Source organism: Polyodon spathula, chromosome 1 (genome assembly GCF_017654505.1).
Source record: "Polyodon spathula isolate WHYD16114869_AA chromosome 1, ASM1765450v1, whole genome shotgun sequence".
Classification (NCBI taxonomy): Eukaryota; Metazoa; Chordata; class Actinopteri; order Acipenseriformes; family Polyodontidae; genus Polyodon; species Polyodon spathula.
In genome coordinates this window covers 98,635,913-98,659,458 of record NC_054534.1, presented here as the reverse complement: position 1 = coordinate 98,659,458, position 23,546 = coordinate 98,635,913, and positions in this window count along the sequence as shown.

Below are 23,546 nucleotides of genomic sequence, written 5' to 3'. Positions count from 1 at the left end.
TTTTGCTGGAAAAGCTCTGATGGCTTCTCATGGTTAAAAGTAGCTGTTTTGCTGTGAATTTAAGAATTACCACTCCATGTAAACAAACAGATTTACTAGTCATTGATGCATGGCTGGTATGCTTCCTGTGTGTATATGCTTGTGAATTTGAATGCTCTGCAAAGCATTTCCCCCGGTCTGTGATACTGAGAGAGCTACAGACAGGAAGACTATTTTCTTATTAATTCACAAGAGGGGAACATACTTTTTGCAGTGTCATATTTACCATTTTTCAATATGCCGCTCATCACTTCTGGACTCAGTCCAGCAGTATTATTTTGGTTCTGTAGTGCAAAACTGAGGTAACATTCTATCGTTTCAGGTACTAATAATACAGATGACTGTTCCAGTGCCTCACATGTCTTATCATCAAATCTCCAACCAAGTTTTACATAACCTAAAAAGTATAAACTAGATTTTGCATATGGCTACAAGAAATAAAACCAACGGAATGTACTCTTTTAAAAGTGTTTTTGTTAGGTGGCCAAATATAATTCAATTCAATATCTCACTGGAAAGGAATGATTATCACAAATAAATAACATGGTCCTGTATAAATTTAGGTAACTCAAAACTGACAGTGGGAAGAATAATGTCCTGAATTAAAAGCATCCTGGTAGATACTGGACAAGTGAGCATCTCTAAACCATTATGCATATAACATTTGGGGATGAAAGGAGAATGACTTGCACTCATTAATGGTAATGTACATTAATATACTGACATGTGATATGCGTTTTAGCAGAGTTTGAGATTCCCTACATTTTAGAAAGGTGTTATTATTTTTAATTATGCTATCGTCTGGAAGATTAAAAAAAAAGAAATGCATAATTTGACAATGAATAAATGCTCATAAAATGTAATTTTGTATTCAAGGTTACGTATGCAAACTGTTAATATACTAATAGTGGTATTGCGAATTTACTAACATAACTGTGTGCTGAATGCTACATCTATTTCTTACTGATACAGATGCATAGGGGCAAGTGCTGGTAACCTCATGTCGTGGACCATCTCTGTTTTCAGCTATTCGAAGGTCCAAAGGAGGGACTGAAGAGACAGACAATACCCAGATCTGCACTTACAGGGTTAAGGAGGATCACGTGGTGTTTCCAAGGCAGGACGGTCTAGTGCAAGATGACTGTTGACTTGATTGATGACTGATTGCTTCTCATATATTGTTATGTTTTTGCTACTGTTATGTTATTGCTCGAAATGTTCTAGTGCAGAGTGACTTTGTTTTGATTTTAATGCAGCTACACTTGTAAAAGATTGGGGGAAAAAAATGTGTCCAAGGTTGCTGTATTTGTGTGAGAGAATTAAACTATTTTCCTGAGCTTTGAGCAAAAACAATTCCTATAGGGAGGACTTCGAGACTGTTCCATGACATTGTTGACGTATTAATCTGCTCAATGTTGCAATGCTAAACATTTATAAGTACTGAGCCATCTCGTCTTAAAACTAAGAGAGAGTGTGTTGGTGTTACTGCTGCGGTGTGTTCATGTAACAGCTTCTCTTCCTTTGCACGCATTGTAATAAAACTTCTTGAACTGCTACCAATCTCAGTCATCAGTCATTTCTTACAACAGGATATATTTTCCCCTACTACAGTAGTATTGTGAAATAATGTAGAAATACTTGTTATGTTTTATTACATTCCTGCTCAATAAAATCAGAAAGCTAAGTAATTAAAAATGCTGATCCTTTACTAGCCAGCAAAAATAACACATGGATTTCAAACAAATATTGTTCTTGATACAGTAGCATATCAGTACTAATATCATTAACACTTTCATTGGTGTTCTGCACTGACTGGCCACTTTATTATAACCTGTACCTGGACCTGACTCCATGATGGTGTCTTGAATGATGTTAATCAATTCAGTTAGAAATATCTCATAGAATCGATGAAGGCAGAGGATCGTGGTGACAAATGTGTTGCTCATCGTAGAGATGCTCAACTGGATTGAGATCTGGTGATTGTGGTGGACTTGAATGATGCCGGTCTCTTGTCATGTCCATCAAACCATTCAAGCACAATTCCGGCATGCTGAAAGGGGGCTTTGTTGTTCAGAAAGTAGGCACCGCCATCAGGGTATAAATACATATTGTTGGGTGGACTTGATCTGCAACGATGCTTCAGTAATTTATAGCATTCATTTGGCCCTCCAGAATAATCAAGGGTGCTAGAATATACCCGGAGAACATGTCACCAAGCCAATGCCAAATCCAAATAGACAGGTTCTAATAAAGTCACCTGGCAAAAAATATGGTTAATTTAATTATGTTTGCGTCTCGTTTTGTATCATTAACATAGTTAATTAACGTTGATTAAGAGTCAGTACTATGAAAATGTGGAACCTCTTTCCTATAGTTTTAGATCAGAATTTCTCTTTGTGTTTGGAGTTTTATATGATATTCTATATATTTATTGACATACAACAACGGTCATACCAAAAGCATAGAGAATTACAAGAATTTTGAATAGGTTTGTCAGACAGCATAGCGATCCCAGTCTCTCGTAATTCTGTATGTGTGTGGATGCTCTTCAAATGTCATTCTGCATATTGTGCTTTCGCAGTTAACATTTCTCCATCATATACTTCTAATAGATGATGGTCCATCCCCATGGCCTTGCTATTTTGCGTAGTCCTATGAAATAGCTTTTTAGCTGGTTTTAGTTCTATTTTTGTACAGGGCTTTCAGCCAATTCAATTGCAAAGGCCACTCTATACAACCCACATTCTATTAGGTCTATTTAATGATGTTTTATGGCTTATGAGTTTCCAGTTACTATTTTGCAGATCTGTACATAATGGCTCATAAGTTCACATTGTACTCAATATCTGCTCTACTCTCGTAACATCAAATGGCATGCACATTATTTTCTGTCTCATTGTTTTTATTTTATGAAATGCTGGCTGGCAATGTAAAATGCTGTATAATGAAATTCCTGTGGTATCTGTCAACATTAGAAATGACTTCTGTGAATAAGACCAGAGTTCTTCAGTGTTTTGAGAGATTTTGAAACACTGTAAATAGGATGCAGAGCCAACAAAGCACAGCCAGGACATCAACAATTTAGAAATTATTTTTTTTAAATTAAATTACATAAGTTTTGAAAAAAATTATTGTTGAATGTCTTCAGTTTAGTGACCACTCTTCACCATTACTCACCCCCGCTAATTTCTTCCGGGATCGTAAAGATGAAAATCTGCAGCCTAAAGCCTATAAAGCAGGGGGTGTCAAACACAAGGGCCAGTGACAAAATCAGTGAGGCTCAGAGAAGTGCTATATTTGTGTTTGCGTGCATGTTTTGACTAAGTGAGTTATTCCAGACTTAATTTCCAAGTATCTTTTACCATCCCCTTATCTTTTATGTTTGTAAATACTTTTGCAAATATTTGGTTCTAATTGCAACTACTCAAATATAGTTTTTTTTTTTTTTTTTTTTTTTTTTTTTAAGTTTTAAAAGTTTTTGTAAGGAAGGAATGCCCCCTGACATCAAGTCATCAAATTCTGACCTACAAGAGAAAAAATAGACTGGTAACTTACCCCAAGCATGCATTTAATTTATTTTCATCCTTGAGTTTCTTGCATCTCTATGTTTGTACCGACACCTTGGTACTATCTGTTATGATGGGGGTGGGGGGGGGGTGACTGTTACATAATCTTCAATACAGATGAAATATTCACAAGTGTCTTTCTACAACAGTCTGCGCCATTATCTGCCATTATCTTCAGAAACAAGTTTCCTTTAGTTTTGATGGCAAATGTATTTATATATCTAACCAACATTACATTCATCTATGGGTCATAACTAGAACTGAAAAGCAGCTCCTGAACTAATAAGCAAAGCTTAAAAGACTTAACCACCAAAAAAAATTCAGCAACAATATTTGAGTAATTGCAATAAGATGAGACACAGTATACTGTAACTTTTAAACTGTAAAGCTGTAGAATGAATTCCCTTGTCTGCCTACTACAACTGTGAAGCTATTAAAATACCCATATTTAAGTACAAAATTGAAGCCTCAATCTACACAGAATACCCCTGTTTTAGTACCTGCAAAAGTCAAGCTGCTTTTAAGGTAAGGTTTGAGACCATTCACTTAAACCAAGGTACTTAGAAATCATTTCTGAGCCTCTGGTTTGTGAAAAAGTGATTACCGAAAACAAGTACATGTGTGGTCATGTGTGTTAATGGTTAAACATTAGTAAATCAGTAAATCAGCACAAACAGCATCAGGCAGACTGCAATGTAACTATAGATTTGGTGATCTGAATTAAGCGTCTGGAAGGTGGGTAAATAGTTGACCATTATTTCATGATTGTTATGGAAATTCGAATTCCTTCAGGAAATCTATTCAAATGCTTTTGAGACTGTTCATTGTGAGAGAACCGTAACCAAGCAGAAACTATCAGGCTTCTATTAAAGACTTGCTGTCTTGCCCTTATGGAAGCTGGTTTGCACTGGCAGGGAGATGCAGCATTTCCAAATTACACAATATAAGATAGATGTCTGGTGCATAATACAGAAGTATGTGTTACAAACTGTGTGTTTTTGTTAAAAAAATAAAAATAAAAAAAAACTAAAAAGACACTGAACCCATATAGGACACTTTAATATCTATATATGTGTGTGTGTATGAACTATATATATATATGTATATTGTGAGATAGCAGGGAGGGGGTTAAAATCTTTCCCTGCTAAAACCATGTGAGAATGCACATTTGGGTGTTATGGGGTTTAATTGATTAATTGTTTTATTGTTTAGTAATCCCCTGCACCTGGTGGTAATTGTAAATTGGAGCCAGGCGCAGGGTATTTAAAAGAGGCAGCCAGTCTGTTCCAGGCTGCTGAGAGAAGAGTCTGACTGTGCGTGCGCACACGCACACTCCACACGCAAGAGTCACACTCACACGACCACACAACGCACACGTCTACACGCACATAATTCAACACGCGCTCGCGAGAGCAGTCGTATTCAAAATAAGGTATTGTGTGAAGCCTGTGAGAGTTTTATGTTCAGGTCAGGTAAACGGCCTAGCTGTCCTGTGTGTTAGTTAGGGATCTGCTGGTGTTTAGTTAGTGCTCTGAGTAGGAGCTAGGTGTTTGTTTGTTTTGTGTTTATTTCATTTGTTCATTAAAAGTGCACTTGAGCGCTGTTTCAGTTCAATCCTGTGTGTTGGGTCGTGATTTAGAAGGGAGAAGAACCTGTGAGAGCCTGTGTGGCGAGCAACAAGTTGACTATATATATATATATATATATATATATATATATAAGTTCTGTATAATACTGTTTGGTTCAACTGTGTAAAAGCAAAAAGTTTCAGTTATTAACTGGGGGCCCACACACGTATCAATTTGTCAGTTGATCAGAAGAGAACATCTGATATACTAGGTTCCTCAGCTTAGCAGACAAATGCGAGACTCATTGTTACTTCAAGAAGTAATGAGTTCAGGTGAAGCACACAATTGAACAACTGCTCAAAAGAAGAAATAAGTGATTGGAAATTACACTTGAAAGATTACACTTGTAAATCCCTTCAAACCTTGCCAGCAATCTGTTCCTGAAGCTTTGCATGTAGACACAGCCTGTTACACATTCTTGAAGTTTAGCAGAACAGTCTCAATCACTTCTGTACAACAAACATTTTCAAATCTAGGCTTTAAATATATTGTTTTGCTTGGTAAACGATGTAAAGCACCCTATGATGCTTGCACATGAAGGAGGTTCTAATGTATAAATTACTACTGTATGGTAAGGTAGGGGGTAAGAGGTGCAAAAAATGCATTCTAAACACTGACCAGATGTGACAGGGTTGTTTTATTTACAACATACAGTCAGCACACAGATATCTGTTACCCAGATACACGTCAGTCGCATTTTACCATCCCTGTATTAAGAATAAAAATCAATCAATCCCCATTATATATATATATATATATATATATATATATATATATATATATATATATATATATATATATATAACAAATTAATGCAGTATGTTTAATACGTGAAGGTAGTATACGGTTAACACTGAGGTAGTTACCAATCAGACTATGTTTCAGGTAGACTCTCATCACCAGTTTTCTGATACAAAGTCCATCTCTTCAAGGTTACAATTTATCTGGATATCCGTCACAGCCCGCAGTAAACAGTTCATCATTAAACAGTTTTAGATACTTTAATGCATTTTTTTAATTTTAATCTGTGATGATTTGTGCATTTTCATTTGCAGGTGAACTGGGACATTAAGGCCTTGTCGAGCACTATATTCTGCAGTTTTGAATACTGACTGTGGATACTGTTTTAATTCTGGAAACTGTATTGTTGTTGTTGTTGTTGTTGTTGTTGTTGTTTTCTTTTTTAATATTTTGGTTTTGCTAAATTGCATTGCCTTTTACGTTTTACCCAGTTCTGTGCATGGATATCTTTTTGATTTCATTTTGCTGTTGGGTCGTTAATGGGAAATTTTACATACCACTACAATACATACCAGATTTAAATATTTGTACTGTATTACAGTTAACGTGTTGTCTCTTTAGTTTTGGCAAGTGATATTTTCAGAATCAAATCATTCTGAATTAAAATACTACTTCTGTTAAAAAATATAGTATTCTACCAACGAAACCAATACAGTACATCTAAATAGAAGCCTACTTTTTTTAAAACACTGTCCTTTCAGATATGTCATTTTGATATTGTCTGTTTTTCAGGGAACATAAAAAAAAAAAAATACAAGGGCTGAAATAATCAGATATGCGTCACACCTGTTTAACCATCACTGAAGTCCAAATTTAATAGGGTCGGATATGTGAGTCCTGACTGTGTACAATAAGTCAGCTGGGATGGTTGTGACTGTCACACAGCACAGATTGGTAACAAGATAAGCACCTTGGACCGCAATCAGATGGAGAAGATTCGGGCAGGAAGATCAGCACTCTGGCCAGCAGCCAGTGGGAGCTCCTTGCAGGTCAGGCTCCAGGTAGAAATAGTAGGAACCGACATTCTGGAACATTGGTCCCTCTTCCGCCTAGGTGTACCCCTTTATTGTTTTGTAACAAAGTACCATATTCCTTCGAGTCTGCTGTCACATAAGTACCCTATGCTGCTTCTCATTTCCAGTTGTGATTACTCACACCTGTTTTTCTCCCTATTTTTGTCTTTTCTCAGTCACATTTCTGCTTCTGTATTCGGACATTTATGTCTTTGTTCATCTTTTCTCAGTAACGTCTTTTTCTTGTGACTTTAACATACACATCATTATACTGTTCACGAATTTAAGATGCAGGATATTTTTGAGAAGCAAAAACTGGTTCAAAATTAAAAGTTAAAAGTCCTAAATTCAAAGGAATGCACGGAAATCTGTCTATAGCCATGCATTTTCAACTAAAGATTTTAAGACCACTTTCCCTAACCCTAACCCTAGCCTTAAACTCTCCAGTCCCCTCTGACAGATCCAGTCTCACCTACAATAACACATGACAACAGCCTGCAAACCTTGCTCATATTTACTAGCGTTATACATGCATCATTTACATAATACAGGATAAATAACAAACATACACATGGAGCAATTATTCACTGGTTGTAATGCATATTCATTCCTGGCAATACATCGTCCCACATACTGTACAGTATGGTGAAGAACTTCTTAAAACAAATTACTAATACTAATAGTTAGTATTTTCAAGGGGTCTTTTATTTTGGTGTTGTGGGGTTTGTAATTATATAAAGATATGTCAATGGGGAGAACATGACAGATGCATGTATCACACTTGCGATGGCATTAGTTACACACTTCAATAGCACAGTAATTATACACATGGTTGATTATTAAAATTTCTAAAAACAAAATCACAGTTTTATATAATAACACTGTTTTACACATGCGGTTGTGTATTGACAATGTAAGCACTTACTAGAAACACATGCAAGTTTTGTGTAGTTTGAGACACTTAATCTAAAGTGTTACTTGGGTGTCACCCCAGGTAAACAGCGTTGTCATATAATAAATATCAATAATAATGATGATAAAAAATAAAACATTGTCAAAAAGCAGGTTTTATATATATATATATATATATATATATATATATATATATATATATATATATATATATATATATAATATATATACACACACACACACACACACACACACACACACACACACACACACACACACACAGCTTTTCATTTTTTAATAGAGTCAAAGCCTTGCTGTCAGGATAAGCTCAGATTTTTTTATTTTTTTTAATTAAATTCTTACCTACCTTTCATTATCAACTGACAAGCTGGAAGCAAGCTGATATAATGAAGACAGGTTTTGGTGCATTTTCAGACTATTTTCTTCCTTATCCTGTTGATAGCAAGAGCTGGAGACTCGTTTCACGGGAAATTGGATGTTGATGTTTAGGGAGAGGCGGGTTAGACTTCATTTTCATTTATCACCTTTGCACTGATAAAGTGTTCAAACTAGATACGGCCATTATGAAGAATTTTTAACAAGAATATTTTTTTTTTTAGGGGGAGCCCTGTATCAGACATGGCTTTTAAAACATTGAGCCATGCTTACATTGCACTGCATTCTGATAGCCCTTAGAAAACCATTTGGATCCTGATAAAAACCCTACTACTGATCAATACCGTATTTCTGTAAGACGGTGAGCGATTTGTTTTGATGAAAGTGACTTTTATTTATTTTAGGTGCTGCTTCACGTTGCTACCTTTTTGCTACAAAACAACTAAGGTAAGCAACTATGTTTGCTTTTCGTCCTCATAAAACGTGTATTTTTCATTGCTTGCCAAAAGAAAGCGACCCAATATTTTTACATGGCTGAGAGCTCAAGAGGCCACTGAAGAACAGAATCCAGTGAAACAGACCTTCTATCCAACAGTGAAGGAGTAAAAGCAATCAACCTGATTTGAAACCAGCTGGGTATCCAGAGACATCCTTGCTGTGCAGACAACCGTAGCCTTGACAGGGTGCATTTCACTTATTGATGAGCTCCAGCATGAGGCAGGGGTTTCTCAGCTGGAAAAGGGGAAAGGGGAAATAAATACAATTACATCAATGCTTCATAAAATAGCAGGTGTTCCGTCTGTGAGTTATGGGTGAGATAATAAACAACCAGGTAAGGACTGGCCTATCCTTTGCCAAGACAGACCACTACCTTCCTTGCAGTCTAATTACAACGACACAGATTCTGTCTGAGTTCTTTCCCGTGTAAAAGTTTCAGGGATATGACACTTCCTTGATGGTTTAAAAAAATACACCCAAAGAAATAGACATGGACCAGAATGATTTGTGTCTTTCTATCAAAGTACATTGTCTGGTAATTCTAGGTGAGCATAGCACAGCAGACATAGCAGCAGGCATCTGTTATATGCTGCTTGTCATGGTAGTACTCACTTTCCCTATAACTAGCGACACAACCTCTGATTCTCAATGTATTCAGACAGTTGTTCTAGTCAGTAGGCTCAGCAGCAAGAGGAGTTAATTGGCCACTGTTGACTTCAGTCACCCTTGTAAAAATTGCCAGCTTACTGCAGTTAACTTTGATCAACAGTGAAGGCCTGTTACTTCTGGTTCAAAACAGTCATAAACAGCATAGTAAGATAGTAAATATGTACTTTTTTTTAATTTAGAGGGCCTGATTATTTTACCTCTGTTTTTGCCTCAAATTTAAAATGTCTAGTTATGTTCCGTCACTACAGCAACTCCCCACAACAGCTCAAGAGAGCAGAAGGTCAGTGGGTGAACTCTAACACCACTACCAAGCCAATTGCCTCTTTACACCCAGAAGCTGCAGCAGATATTGACAATATATCGGACAATGTATCCGACAGTAAGGGTCGTCGTAGCAAAGCACAGATGCGACGCTCCTGTGCAATCCCTAACGAAGAACGTTAACTTCACACAGCCAGGATGTGAACCTGCGCTGCCCTCACTGTATGACTCTCCTCGCATCATCTGGTTGTGTCTTATCCTGGTGAGCCTTTTGGGGATTCCAGGTTTTTTTTCTCTTTTAAAAAATGTAATTGCTGTATGTTTATGCTTAGTTGCTATGTCATGTTTTAAAGAGCAAGACACACACAAAAAAGAGATGGTTTTCTGCAAGCTACACTTTGTTTTGCTTCCCATTGATCTTGACCAGATCTCCAACTACAGTGAAAAACAGGACTATATAAACCTTTGTGTTTGACAGTACCATGCAGCCACACATAAGGGCTTGTCATTCCTGTATCAGTATCAATTTTTTTGTTTTTTTTTTTTTTTTTTTTAAGCATCACATTTTTATCACAATATTTGGCTGACAGGACAAGCACTTACTTTTCTAAGCTTGTACTTTCTGAATTACAAAAAAACACAGTTAATGTTAATTGTAAGGCCATGGGTGTGTTTACCTTGTGTTGTAGTGAGTTCAGTAATGCAGGCCGACACAGTCGATGGTTCTAAGATGCAGTTTATCGTTTGTTCTTTCCCTTGTAGATGTTACAGAATACGTTTCTTTCATTAGAAGTTTAAATTCATGAAAATATCAGCGATATAGAATACTTTAGAGCAGGGCCGCATTAACCCATCACTGGGCTTTAGACAAACATACATTTGAGGGCCCCCTCCCCCTGAACAAACTGCCACACACACACACACACACACACACCTCTATATACATTATAGTCTTTATAACTAGCCCTCCACCCTTTTACAACAGCTATAATTCTCAGTTTGAAGTTATTATGAACAACTGAATAAATGTGACAGAAAATTGAGCTGTAGGGGATGTGCTAAATACATTTCAGAGTAAAACCGGAAAAAACTGAAGCCTACGTTAAATCCTGTAGCACAGCTCGACAATGACTTTTCCTGATTTACTGAATAAAAAGGCAACAGTTCAAACAAACAAGGAACACCATATGAAGTTGAAAAAGGCAATACATAGAAGGATGTCAAAGTAGTTTTCACTAACGGTAGCTCCACAAAAATAAATAGTAAAAGACTAACATGCCTGTAAACTGTTGTGTAGTCAAATAAGTCACAGTTTACTGCACACAAAATCGTCAATAATGTTTCCTTGTTTTTTTGTTGATCGGGTGGGTTTTGACTTGCTTACCCTATAGAATTCTGTACCCGTGATGATTCCACGCCGACACAGCTGCAATTTTGTCAAAGATCGCTGGACGTGAACGCTTGATGTTTCTGAACAGTATTTGCATATAATACAATGAAAATGTGTTTTAAAAGGAAAGTTGTATAAAGTTACTTTAATAAGGGTTTCGTGTATTGAGCAATGCAGGAGGCTGAACATGCGTATGTAGTTAAATGTGCTGTTTTATTTTACCAAAGAATTCGTTTTGTCTTATTTACAATATTTTTTGCAAGCTGCAGCAGAACTCAATGGCAGTGCTTGAGAACACAACAGGGCTCGGGCACAGGAATATCGCACGTGCATGTCCAGCGATCTTTTAAAAACTGCATCTGCTCAAGCATGGAAAATGTGGGGATACAGAATTCTGTGGGGGATGGTTACAGAAATCTGCGTAACACCTGTCAGAACAGTATGATTTTGAGATACATGCCTCAGTTCGAATGTCAGTGAGCAGAGTTTTTCCAGTCAAATCTGTATATGTAAAAAAAAAATTGTTTGGGCCCTAGGCACATGCCTAGTTTGCCTATGTGTTACTGCAGCCCTGCGTTAGAGACTGATATTTGAGCTGTACAGTGGTTACAAAACCAAAATAAATTACATCTGGGTAAGCTCTGGTTGTGTTGATTCAGTCCTTTAAAATCCAATAACATAGACTACATAGATAAATATAATAAGTATATATTATTTTAACTAATTTAAAATGTGTTCTTTAAAGAAAAAAAAAAGCCTCAATTAGTTTTAGCACACAACAGTTGGTCTTTTTAATTGGGGTGTAGAAATTGCAACCTAAACTGGCTATAAAGATAAGAAAACTCCAGCCCCGTCTGCTGCCTTTTCATACGCTCACAATCACAATCCGTTCAACTATAAAACCTTATTGCTTACTGACATTGTTTCTGATGACTCAGCAGCAACGACTGAAAAGCTTTGCCTGAACGGGTAGATTTATTTGAAGTCTTTGCAACACCACTGCTCAGTAAGTATTTTTCAGAAAGGTGCAGTATTGTTTATTATTTCTCTTTCTGCTTTTATTATTTCTTTTCCTGCTTTAAGTCATCTGACTGCTGGCTGAAATTTTGCCGGCGTAAGTCATAAGTCTGAAAAGCAGTCATTCGCTTGATGCGAGGAAGTTGGAAGGAGAATTATTTTTTATTTATTTTTTTGGTGACTCAAGCATTTCTTGTTAAATTACATTCTGCAATGCATTCAGCAAATATCCTAATTTCTTATTTTCCTGTAAGGAGAGCTCAGGCAGTTCAAGCACACCAACTACAGTAGCCAAAGGGCTCCACAAAAGGTTTGTGGTGACTTAAGGAAGCAGTGACAGGATGAATGGTCCCCAGTCTCAAAGTGCACGTTTCCCTGAGCATAGGGTTGATAACACTGACCAGCCCTTTCACTTCTTCCCCAGTATAAAGTATTATAGAGTTTTTTGTGCTAATGAATGTGTCTATAGTTCTCTTATTACTTGTGTTACAAATTAAATGTAAACCTGCAAAGGTGGCTGGCATTGCTTATAGTGATTATGTTTTAGTGATGTAGCAATTGGCCCAGGATTCTCTATGCCAAATAATAAAATCTGCAAAACACTGATTTGGGGTGTTGGAAATATGCTGAGCACAATCAATGAGAGAATCAGTCATTTTTGATCATTTGTCTTAAAAAATGGTGTGTTTCAAATACTGTTCCGAAGGGCATTGTAATGCCCACAGTATGAAATGTGGTCAATGCATCAAGTTAATAACCTTTATTTTCTGCTATTACTCTATACTTACCTTACAATTACAGCTCAAAAGAATGTAAAAAGCAAAGCACAAGCAACCTGCAGTAGACCAAACACAGCAGCAAATGCTCTGCAGCATCTCTATGAAGATAACTTTTAGCAATTTGTGAGAAACCCAATGACACAAAGCAAACCCAGCAATTCATTTAGCAAGGTGGGGACCCAATTGTGATACAGCAAACACCACCAGCTGAGCGGGGCAGTGTTCCATGAACAGATGAACATTAGTGCCCAACATATTACCCTTAAAAACAACCTCTACAAGATATCTGGGTCCCACTTTCAATTGAACTTACTGAGTAATATTCAGAAAACAACAGCGTAAAAGTCAGGCCATTACAGTTTAATCATTCTGTAATTAGCATAACTTTGTAACTATTTTACAGTAACAATATAATGCTGTTTAGATTTTATGAATTATACAGTGATTAGAAATTTCATATATTAGTGTTTTGTTTTCTAATTATCCTCTTAAAGTGGTAAGTGAACTCACAATGAGGTTTAATGTAGTAATTAAACGGTTACTACTGTTACATACTGTATGAGATATTCCCTGCAACTAAAAGCTAATTCTGGTAGTATAACAGAGCAGAGGCTGGGCACTAACCAGCAACCTCACACACCACAAGGGACATCTCATTGTAACGGGTAATGCTGTTATGGACTGATCCCCTGCATCATAGTGAAGAAGCTCGTTTGTGGCGAGCATAATTTCCAGTTTGTACCTCCATCCAAAAGTGAATAGTCTGTCTACTCCAGGACCCCCCCCTTAACTCGGCAGTAAATTTCCTTCAAGGTTGAAGTAATGAAGCCCTGCATACAAATGGAAAGAAGAGAGCCAAGTTCAATAGGAAGACGATCACAGTTTGTCAAATAATGCAAATTCTAATTGTTCTGGGGCATTGCTGGCACCCAGGGGATCCCTGCAGATGAGACTGTGTGTGTCAGTGACCTACCTGGCAAATTATTATAAATAAACACCCATTTCTGCAGTTCTGATATTCTACCTGAGGATGCCATGTGTCCTATCTGCCAATAATATCCCTGTCCCTTTGAGCTCAGCTGTCCTTTTGCTCTGTAATGAACCAACAAATTGTTACCAGTCTGTATCGTATTGCAAAGTTTCTCCTGCTAAAGTGAACTAACAGTGCTATGCTTGTGATAGTTTTTTTTTTTTTTTTTTCTGCGCTGAGCAAATAAAATGATCTTGAGTGAAAGCTGCACAAGGTCAGTCATTTATTGAGCATAACAGCATGTAATATACTGGGTGCGTTAAGTAAGTGAGCTGCTCAGAGTGAGAACACTCAGAAAGCACACTGAGCTCATTTAAATGACTTAACGCTCTGCTCCAGGAGAGCACTGAGCGACATTTAAAAATGGAGAATAATAATTCTTTGTTTGTTTGTGTTTCTGAGGTGATGGTAGATGAAATGGCCCTGTGTGAAGTTATTGTCCCCTGCTGTACCTCACTGAGTTCAGCTCTCTGTTTGGACAGAACCTCATATCTGGAGGTGTTTAATACCGACAATACCGACATTAATAATGCAAATTATGAATAATATTAATACTACAAGCCTAATAATAATACATTAATAACAGTAAAACAGCTCTACATTTTTTTAAAATTTAATTAAATGATACAAATTCGAAAACAACAATTTTTACCATCTTCTTTAGCAAATTAATATACAACTTCATAAGTCAAAACCAGTTCATCGTTCTTGACAAACGTATTTGTCAGTCCTGCCTGTCATCTCCACTTGTTTCCTGCAGGTGGCCATTCCGTTCGCTCACTCTGATCAGTGATGAGAAATGCTCAGGAGCACTCTGAGCGGCTCAGCAGGAGCGGAACTGGGCAACTCGTTAAGTTGATTCTTTTACTGAGCTGCTCTGAGCCGCTCACTTACTTAACTCACCCACTGTATATGCAGCTGCGGCATCTACAAAACTGACTAGCGAGTATGCAATATTTAAACTCGACACAAAAGATACATCTCACCACTACCCTCAGATTTCAGAAACATAGTTAAAACAAAATTAAAATCTCTCCTGGTCTCTGCTGACACAACCGTTGGGCTTTTAAACAAGGTCAGGTTCGGAATAGAATTCTATTGTGCTTCTTCATTCAGCTTCTCTTGAAGTCCTCAAAGGATCATTTCCTACAAAAAAAAAAGAAAACACTCAGAAGCCCCACCCTCGAGTGCCAGTGCAGTGTTTGGCTGTTCCATGAATCCTCTTCAGATGTAGGAAATCGGTCTGCTTTCAATTCACAAATGTCATTGCATCTCGAAAAAATTTAAATTTACAGTCAAACAGTCTTCAGGGACTATTTTTTCTTAGTGGAAGGATACATAATATATTTCTTTTTTTTTTTCCTTAAATCCAGGGCATGCGGTAAGAATTGTGTTGTGGGTCATTTCTTTCATGGGACTCAGTAAACAAACCAAGATGCGTTGTGTTTGTACTGAACCATGGTACATAAGTTGATAATTTAACTTCACTGGGGGCTATATATATCAGGGCCGGCATCAGAGAGGGGGTGAGGGATGCAAATTACCCAGGCCCAGCCTCTGCTGGGGCGCATACCAAAGGTATTCTAGAATATCTTTGCCCATACCAATTTTTCTTTTTTTTTCCGAAAATTATCGGGAAAAAAAAACTAAAAACTAAAAAAAATTGTTCTCCCAGTGGTTCAAAAATAAACCGTGGCAAAGTTGTACTGTCAGTCAAAACACACATTATCCAATCAGAGCTATGTAGGCAGGACTTAGCGTGAAACTCTATAATAGGTCAGTTTCGATTAAAAAACATTTACGGGGGGGGGGGGGGGGGGGGGGGGGGGGGGGGGGGGGGGGGGGGGAGTTGCATTTCTTTCACAGCTGCTGTTTATAAAGATTATAACAAACAGTTTACTAACAAGGTATATAATCACAAATACTTCTGAAAAATTAAACATATAGGCCTATCAGCGAACTTTAATTCTCTGTGCGAACTCCTACATCACACCCCAATTTTCCATAATAGACTTGCCTGGTAGAAAAAAAAAAAAAAAACGCTCGATGGAAGTAAGCTAACTTTTTTTTCCACAGTTGTGGTAATAAGTACATAATGTATGGTATATCGAATATGCCATCAAAAGACAAGTCTGGTTGTCCAAAGTGTAAAGAGCAGAAAAGACAGCTAGAAATTTCCCAAAAAGCAGAAATGCTTAAAAAAAAAAAAAAGTACAGTAAATGGTTTGAAAAGTGGGCCGACAACAGCAGATGGAAGTATAGTGCGACTGAGGAACTGCCAACCTCCTCCTCACACAAAAAACAGCTGAGCCAGAGGAAAGACCTGAATCAGAGACATCAGATTGTAAATGCACAACAACAGCAAATACAAGGTACTGAATCATGTATTGTAAACCCGGTACCCAGTCAGTCACCTTTATGTGATTTTCATGATCCAGTTACTTGGCCTGACTTTTATACCAAAGAGCTAAGAGTTGAAATCATGAAACATAAACATGTGCAGGTAAATAAACTGACGTTGAATTCCCCAAAAATACAACATGATTTGTATCCATTTTTGGAACAAAACTTCAATTAGATTTATTTTAGGTTGAGTTTGTTGTTTTGTTTTTTTTGTTTTGTTTTTGTTTTTGGGGGGGGGGGAGTGGGGGGGGGGGGGGGGGGTCTACTTCACACTCTTGCACCAGGGCCCAGTGAATCCTAGCACCAGCCCTGATATGTATGATGCCATGTCTATAATCACATGTTAAACAGTATAAGTGCATGGCTGAGGGAATATGTAGTACTGTACTGTGTAGTAACATTTACATGGTTGGGAGGGATTTCTGCTGATGCTGCATAAGAAATGAATGGTTATGTTTGCTCCTACTGGCTGAAATGACCTTGAGAGTTGTATAAATGTATGTAGGTTTAGATGATATTAACACAAGGTATTAATACTATGTAATACAGTGTGCACCCTTTTCGCACATACTTGTGATAATATATATTCTTTGCTAAAGTGTAAATCCCCCTTTATAGAGCTATATTTTGCAAAACAGATTTGTCATCAAGTACAAATCAAAAAACAGGTCAGCAACAAACAATCCAAGATAGTCCTTCCCTGAGGGGGAGGCTTGGCAGGCTGGTTTTAAATGTTGCTTCTGGTTATTTTAACAATGTGATACTGTGTTAGGCCATTTGTGAGTTGCTGGCTCCATCTTGTGGCTGAATATGAGAAAGAAAAGGAGCCTGTCCTTCAGCCACAGAACATAGCTTTCCCTTTTCTCGTAAACAGAAGATGCTCCATTAAAATGAATAATTTATTTAACTTTAATTATTTATTGACTGGCTTCTCTTTATTTACTCTTAGGTTATTTTAAAAAAAAAAAAAGTACTTTACATCCAGTGGCGGCATTGTTAAACATCTCTCTCACCTTTTTATTGCCTCGGTTCAATCTCCTATTAGGCCAATGCCGGGAAGCAATTATGAATGTGATGACATGATCAATTTTCCAAATAACTGCTTTTAATGTACTATCTGATGGATTATATAAAGAAGCACACAAGGACGAAATCTAGACCTTCCAGAGTTTGCTTAAGGTAGATGTTGTTAAATTCTTGCTGTTTCCTTTTACATTTACATAAATAAATTCGCTTGCAACCTTTGCTTTTATAAAAGGCAGTACAACAACTTTTATTGAAGTCAACCCCTACAAGAAAAGCATTCATTAAACATAGCTGTCAGGTCTCCATTTCTGACCCGGAAATACACCAGATTTTGGATTCCCATAAACCTTCCAGCCCAGATTTACTGTTACTCCTTTAAGATTCCAAAACAAGACACTGATTTCTGACAGAGATAAAGCCCGGAGATACCTGTGTACCAGAAACCTCACCAAAATCAAACAAAATGAGACTTGTTAGGGTTTAATATCTGCTGAAATGCTTTAATATCTGCTGAAATCCTTGTGATTAACTAGAAAAGCAAGCTTAATATTCAGAAATATCTCATGTATTACCCTGAAGAAACCCTATCTGGACTAAAAGCAGAGTGGCAATGCAAACACAACAGCTTTGGATTAAAAATGCATAATGGTCCTTCATATCTGGTGGCTCTTAGGACCCTACTTCCAAAGATCTCCAGAGTAATTTCCATTGTTTCAGTGTGGTATGGCACCACCTCCACAGAGAATAAACCAAATGAAATAAAACCCATAAAGTAAGGACTGGTTCACATGTGAAACTGGAATATGAATCTAATATTTGAGATTAGCAGTAACACACATACATTTAAACATGAGCATTTTGTCTGTCAGTCTTATTCCTTTGGGAACAGTGCTATAGTATTTTAGACAGGTGTAATGTACATAATTAATGACTAAAAATAACCTGCATAAAAAAAACTGTATACATAAGAAACTGAAGAAAACAAATATACTTGTATTACTGATACTGTGTTTGTAAAATAGACTGCTAGATATGATGGAAGGTATTTATTCTGTTTATACAGTAAATGTAAAGAAATTAATCTTATTAAGAACAGAGACTGGTTGTAAGGCTTTTGGGGGAAAGTGTGGATGTGGTTGCAAAACTAAAATATATATTTAATTTCTTGCCAGCTTGTTTGTAATCTGTAAACTTATATATTGTTGTTTCTGCTTAGATGATTGTTTACTAAGTTTACAAACTGTTCAAGCAAAATCTCTTATGCAAAGATTTTTTTTTTTTTTTTTTTTTTCACTGAAGCCTTTGCAATGCTAATATGACATGCTCTGCATTTTCAGATTTCACTCAAGAAGACGCCACAGTCTGAGGTAGACAAGAAGAAGCCCTTTGAAGTTATCTAATTAGAAACAGAGTTTGTGTTTTTCCATTGCCGCTGTATATGACAGTTCACTGACTGGCCTTCTTGTTTGGATGATATTATGACATTGCAAAACAACACAGACCTGCACGCAGAATAGGAAAGGGGAGGAATAAAAATACATCTTTAAATAAGCTGTGCAGATGTATCTTCTCTAAGTCAATAGAGAAAGAAAGTATTAAGCTTTTTTTAATTATCCCTGTAGAAGATCTGTAACAACAATTCAAAATCTGGAGCAAGCTACTTCGACTTGGATAACACCGGGCTCAGAAATTTGGTAAATCTCAAAAAGGGATTGCAAGTACTCCTGATCCCACTGTTGTGATTTGTCAGTTGACCAAATTAATCCTTGTTTTGGCCCTCCAAATGTAGCAAAACTAAATGAACAGCACAGCATTTAGTATTTAGGCCCATTCAAATCCTTGATCTCTATACAAGCCTGTCTACTAAGGTGCCCAGTCACAGGATATATTGGCCAAACTGACTGCTGCTCTGTGGGTTTAAAGTCTTCATATAGTAGTTAGCACTTTATTACCCCCAAAATTATTATGTCTCTTTCTCTCTGTCTTTTTCTCTCTTATTCAGGCATTTCAGTTTGTGTGTGTGTGTGTTAAAATGTGTTGCTAATATATATATATATATATATATATATATATATATATATATATATATATATATATATATATATATATATAGTACTGTGCAAAAGTTTTAGGCAGGTTTGAAAAAATGCTGTAAAGTAAGAATGCTTTCAAAAATAGACATGTTAACAGATTATATTTATCAATTAACTAAATGCAAAGTGAGTGAACAGAAGAAAAATCTAAATCAAATCCATATTTGGTGTGACCACCCTTTGCCTTCAAAACAGCATCAATTCTTCTAGGTACACTTGCACAAAGTCAGGGATTTTGTAGGCATATAGTCAGGTGTATGATTAAACAATTATACCAAACATGTGCTAATGATCATCAATTCAATATGTAGGTTGAAACACAATCATTAACTGAAACAGAAACAGCTGTGTAGGAGGAATAAAACTGTGTGAGGAACAGCCAAACTCAGCTAACAAGGTGAGGTTGTTGAAGACAGTTTACTGTCAAAAGTCATACACCATGACAAGACTGAGCACAGCAACAAGACACAAGGTAGTTATACTGCATCAGCAAGGTCTCTCCCAGGCAGAAATTTCAAGGCAGACAGGGGTTTCCAGATGTGCTGTCCAAGCTCTTTTGAAGAAGCACAAAGAAATAGACAACGTTGAGGACTGTAGAAGCAGTGGTCGGCCAAGGAAACTTACTGCAGCAGATGAAAAACACATCATGCTTACTTCCCTTCGCAATCAGAAGATGTCCAGCAGTGGCATCAGCTCAGAATTAACAGAAAACAGTGGGACCCTGGTACACCCATCTACTGTCCGGAGAAGTCTGGTCAGAAGTGGCCTTCATGGAAGACTTGCGGCCAAAAAGCCATACCTCCGACGTGGAAACAAGGCCAAGTGACTCAACTATGCACGAAAACACAGGAACTGGGGTGCAGAAAAGTGGCAGCAGGTGCTCTGGACTGATGAGTCAAAATTTGAAATATTTGGCTGTAGCAGAAGGCAGTTTGTTCGCTGAAGGACTGGAGAGCGGTACACGAATGAATGTCTGCAGGCAACAGTGAAGCATGATGGAGGTTCCTTGCAAGTTTTGGGCTGCATTTCTGCAAATGGAGTTGGGGATTTGGTCAGAATTAATGGTCTCCTCAATGTTGAGAAGTACAGGCAGATTCTTATCCATCATGTAATACCATCAGGGAGGCATCTGATTGGCCCCAAATTTATTCTGCAGCATGACAACAACCCCAAACATACAGCGAAAGTCATTAAGAACTATCTTCAGTGTAAAGAAGAACAAGGAGTCCTAGAAGTGAGGGTATGGCCCCCACAGAGCCCTGATCTCAGCATCATCGAGTCTGGGGTACCATGAAGAGAGAGAAGCAACTGAGGCTGCCTAAATCCACAGAAGAACTATGGTTAGTTCTCCAAGATGTTTGGGCCAACCTACCTGCCGAGTTACTTCAAAAACTGTGTGCAAGTGTACCTAGAAGAATTGATGCTGTTTTGAAGGCAAAGGGTGGTCACACCAAATATTGATTTGATGTAGATTTTTCTTCTGTTCACTCACTTTGCATTTTGTTAATTGATAAATATAAACTATTAACATGTCTATTTTTGAAAGCATTCTTACTTTACAGCATTTTTTCACACCTGCCTAAAACTTTTGCACAGTACTATATATATATATATATATATATATATATATATATATATATATATATATATATATATATATATATAACCAATTTATCAATGCAAATTAGGCCTATTTTCAGCATGTATTCAGCATGCAAGTGTACATTATTCCTTTTTTAATTTCTTTACTGTTTTCTTTTAAACATACCTGTAACAGGGTTGTAGCATGCACGGGGGAAGGCAGCAGCAGGGGTGGTAGGTGACGAAATCACATACAAAGACATAAGCCTGATATACACTCCTTGCAAAGGAGCCGGCTCTTTTGTACAGCGGTATCGGCACTATGCTTCAGTGAGAGAGGTTCTGGGTTCGTGCCCGCCCTCCGCCTGTGTGTGGATTGCCTCGCCCTGTGTGATGTGCCTGCCTGTGGGAACCAAAATCGTTACAAAGTGATTGCACTGCACAGGGAGAAATTAGTGTTGGTGTAATTTATATGTGGAAATGGGTTTGTTTTGTGTGCTTTTTGGAGTTGTTATGTTTGATAAAATGATTGTTTACAGACGGCGCGCAATTGATACTTGCTGCCTGCCTGTCTTGTGTGTGTCCTCTGTGCGTTATCGTTGTTGGTAGCGTCACATGACCCGTTTGTTTACTTTCTGGTTTGTGTTTCAACTGCAAGTCCCATGTCTCTCTGTTGCAATGTGGTTACCCACATGTGACACAAGCACCTCGTCACAATACCGTTTAAATGTTGATCAATGTGAAGGAATCTTCATAAAAGTACTATATGTTGATGTTCAATTCAAATTTGCCGTTCTGTCATTATTTTGATACAGAAAAATGCCAAACCCTATTACCATATAGTGAACACCCACATGTAATGAACATTTCTCCAGGTCCCATGGGGGTTTGTTATAGTTAACTTAGCCTGTATATATCCTGAGCATCAAAATAAACTTATCACTTATATTTTGATAACATTCACTAGATTTGCAGGTGCAGTGACTTCTTATTATGCTGATTAACAATTAAGTGTGATCCTCAGAGCCAGCATTGCATGATAATATAAATATAAATTTATATAAGCTAATGTTAATTAGAATTAATACAGATTTAAAGATAGAAGTAAAAATGATATAAAATAAAAATAGAAACGGTATACATTTGTCAGTCCAATCATTTTCTCTGTGGGCATCCATTTTTGATCAATAAATGCAGTGTTTACATAACCTTATTATTCAGCTGCAGTTTCCTCTTTTTATTTTTCCAATGTTCTTTGTTAACCTTTTTATCTTTGTACTCTTGTAGTGTTATGTAAAAAGTAGTTCTGACTGCCCTGTTGATTTTGGTTAAGGTCAAAAGTAAAATTATGTTGAAGGTGTCAGATTAGCCTTCAGCAAAGAACAGCCTCTCACAAGACCACCACAGCATTTATCACTGGGCACCTGTGTTTGTGCAATGCTTTACAATGCTTATCTGTCCTTTCACTAACTGTGAAACGATGTAGACAAAGGCTTACTGCAGTATATACAAGAGTAAAAGCATAGCACAGTGTAGCATTGTGTAGTAAAGACACTAGCTATGCTTTTACCTTTGTACACCACAGCAAACCTGTATAAGGTTAATTTCAGTGTACAGTTTAAGCAAAAAACATGGTCTCCTCTAATCGTGGATGGAACTAAGTTGGTTACATGGTTTGCTTTCCCAGTTTGCTTCAGGTGTAAAAGCTCAGCTGGCCTTATCTACTGCCTCTGTCTATATAAATGTTGAGTCTGTAGGGCTGGCAGTGTTGAAAGGTCATATTGTCACAAAAACTGAATGGAATGAGGATGGTTGTTCAGTACCAGGATTTAGGACTTTCCAGGCAAGCTCACAGCCAGCTCAAAAACAAGTGACAACAGATTTAGAGAAAAATAGCTCAATGAGTTTCCCCATGTTTAAACAACTAGCCAACTGGGTTTTGATCAGTTTCTCTGGGTTTTGATCAGTTTCTCTGGATTTTGATCAGTTTCTCTGGGTTTTGATGGTATCAATCAAAAAAATGTTCTTATGATCAGTGCGCTTAAGAAAAAACAGTTATAATGCTGTAATTGTAGCACCTTCCCATGTATTAAGTTGATCATTTTTAAGGGTATAAACTGTACACAACATAGTCACTAAATATCCATCTAAAAATGGGTTACAGCTGGACCAATTAAGCAGCACTAATTACATTGACCAGATTTAAAGATCACAAAATTAGCATTTGTCATTTACTACCTAATGTACAATATCAACTTTGGAAAAAAGGAGTAGAAAGCTAAACACAATTAAGCTGACAAAATGTCATGAAGATTTTCTAAAGCTCTTTGTAGCTCTTGTTCTGCTGCTTTAAATGAAGTATGACTCATCAGGAATGCCTGATATGGTTTTAACCCTTTTTTTTTTTAGATAGCCCTACAGTCTATATCGTGGAGCCTTTCTAT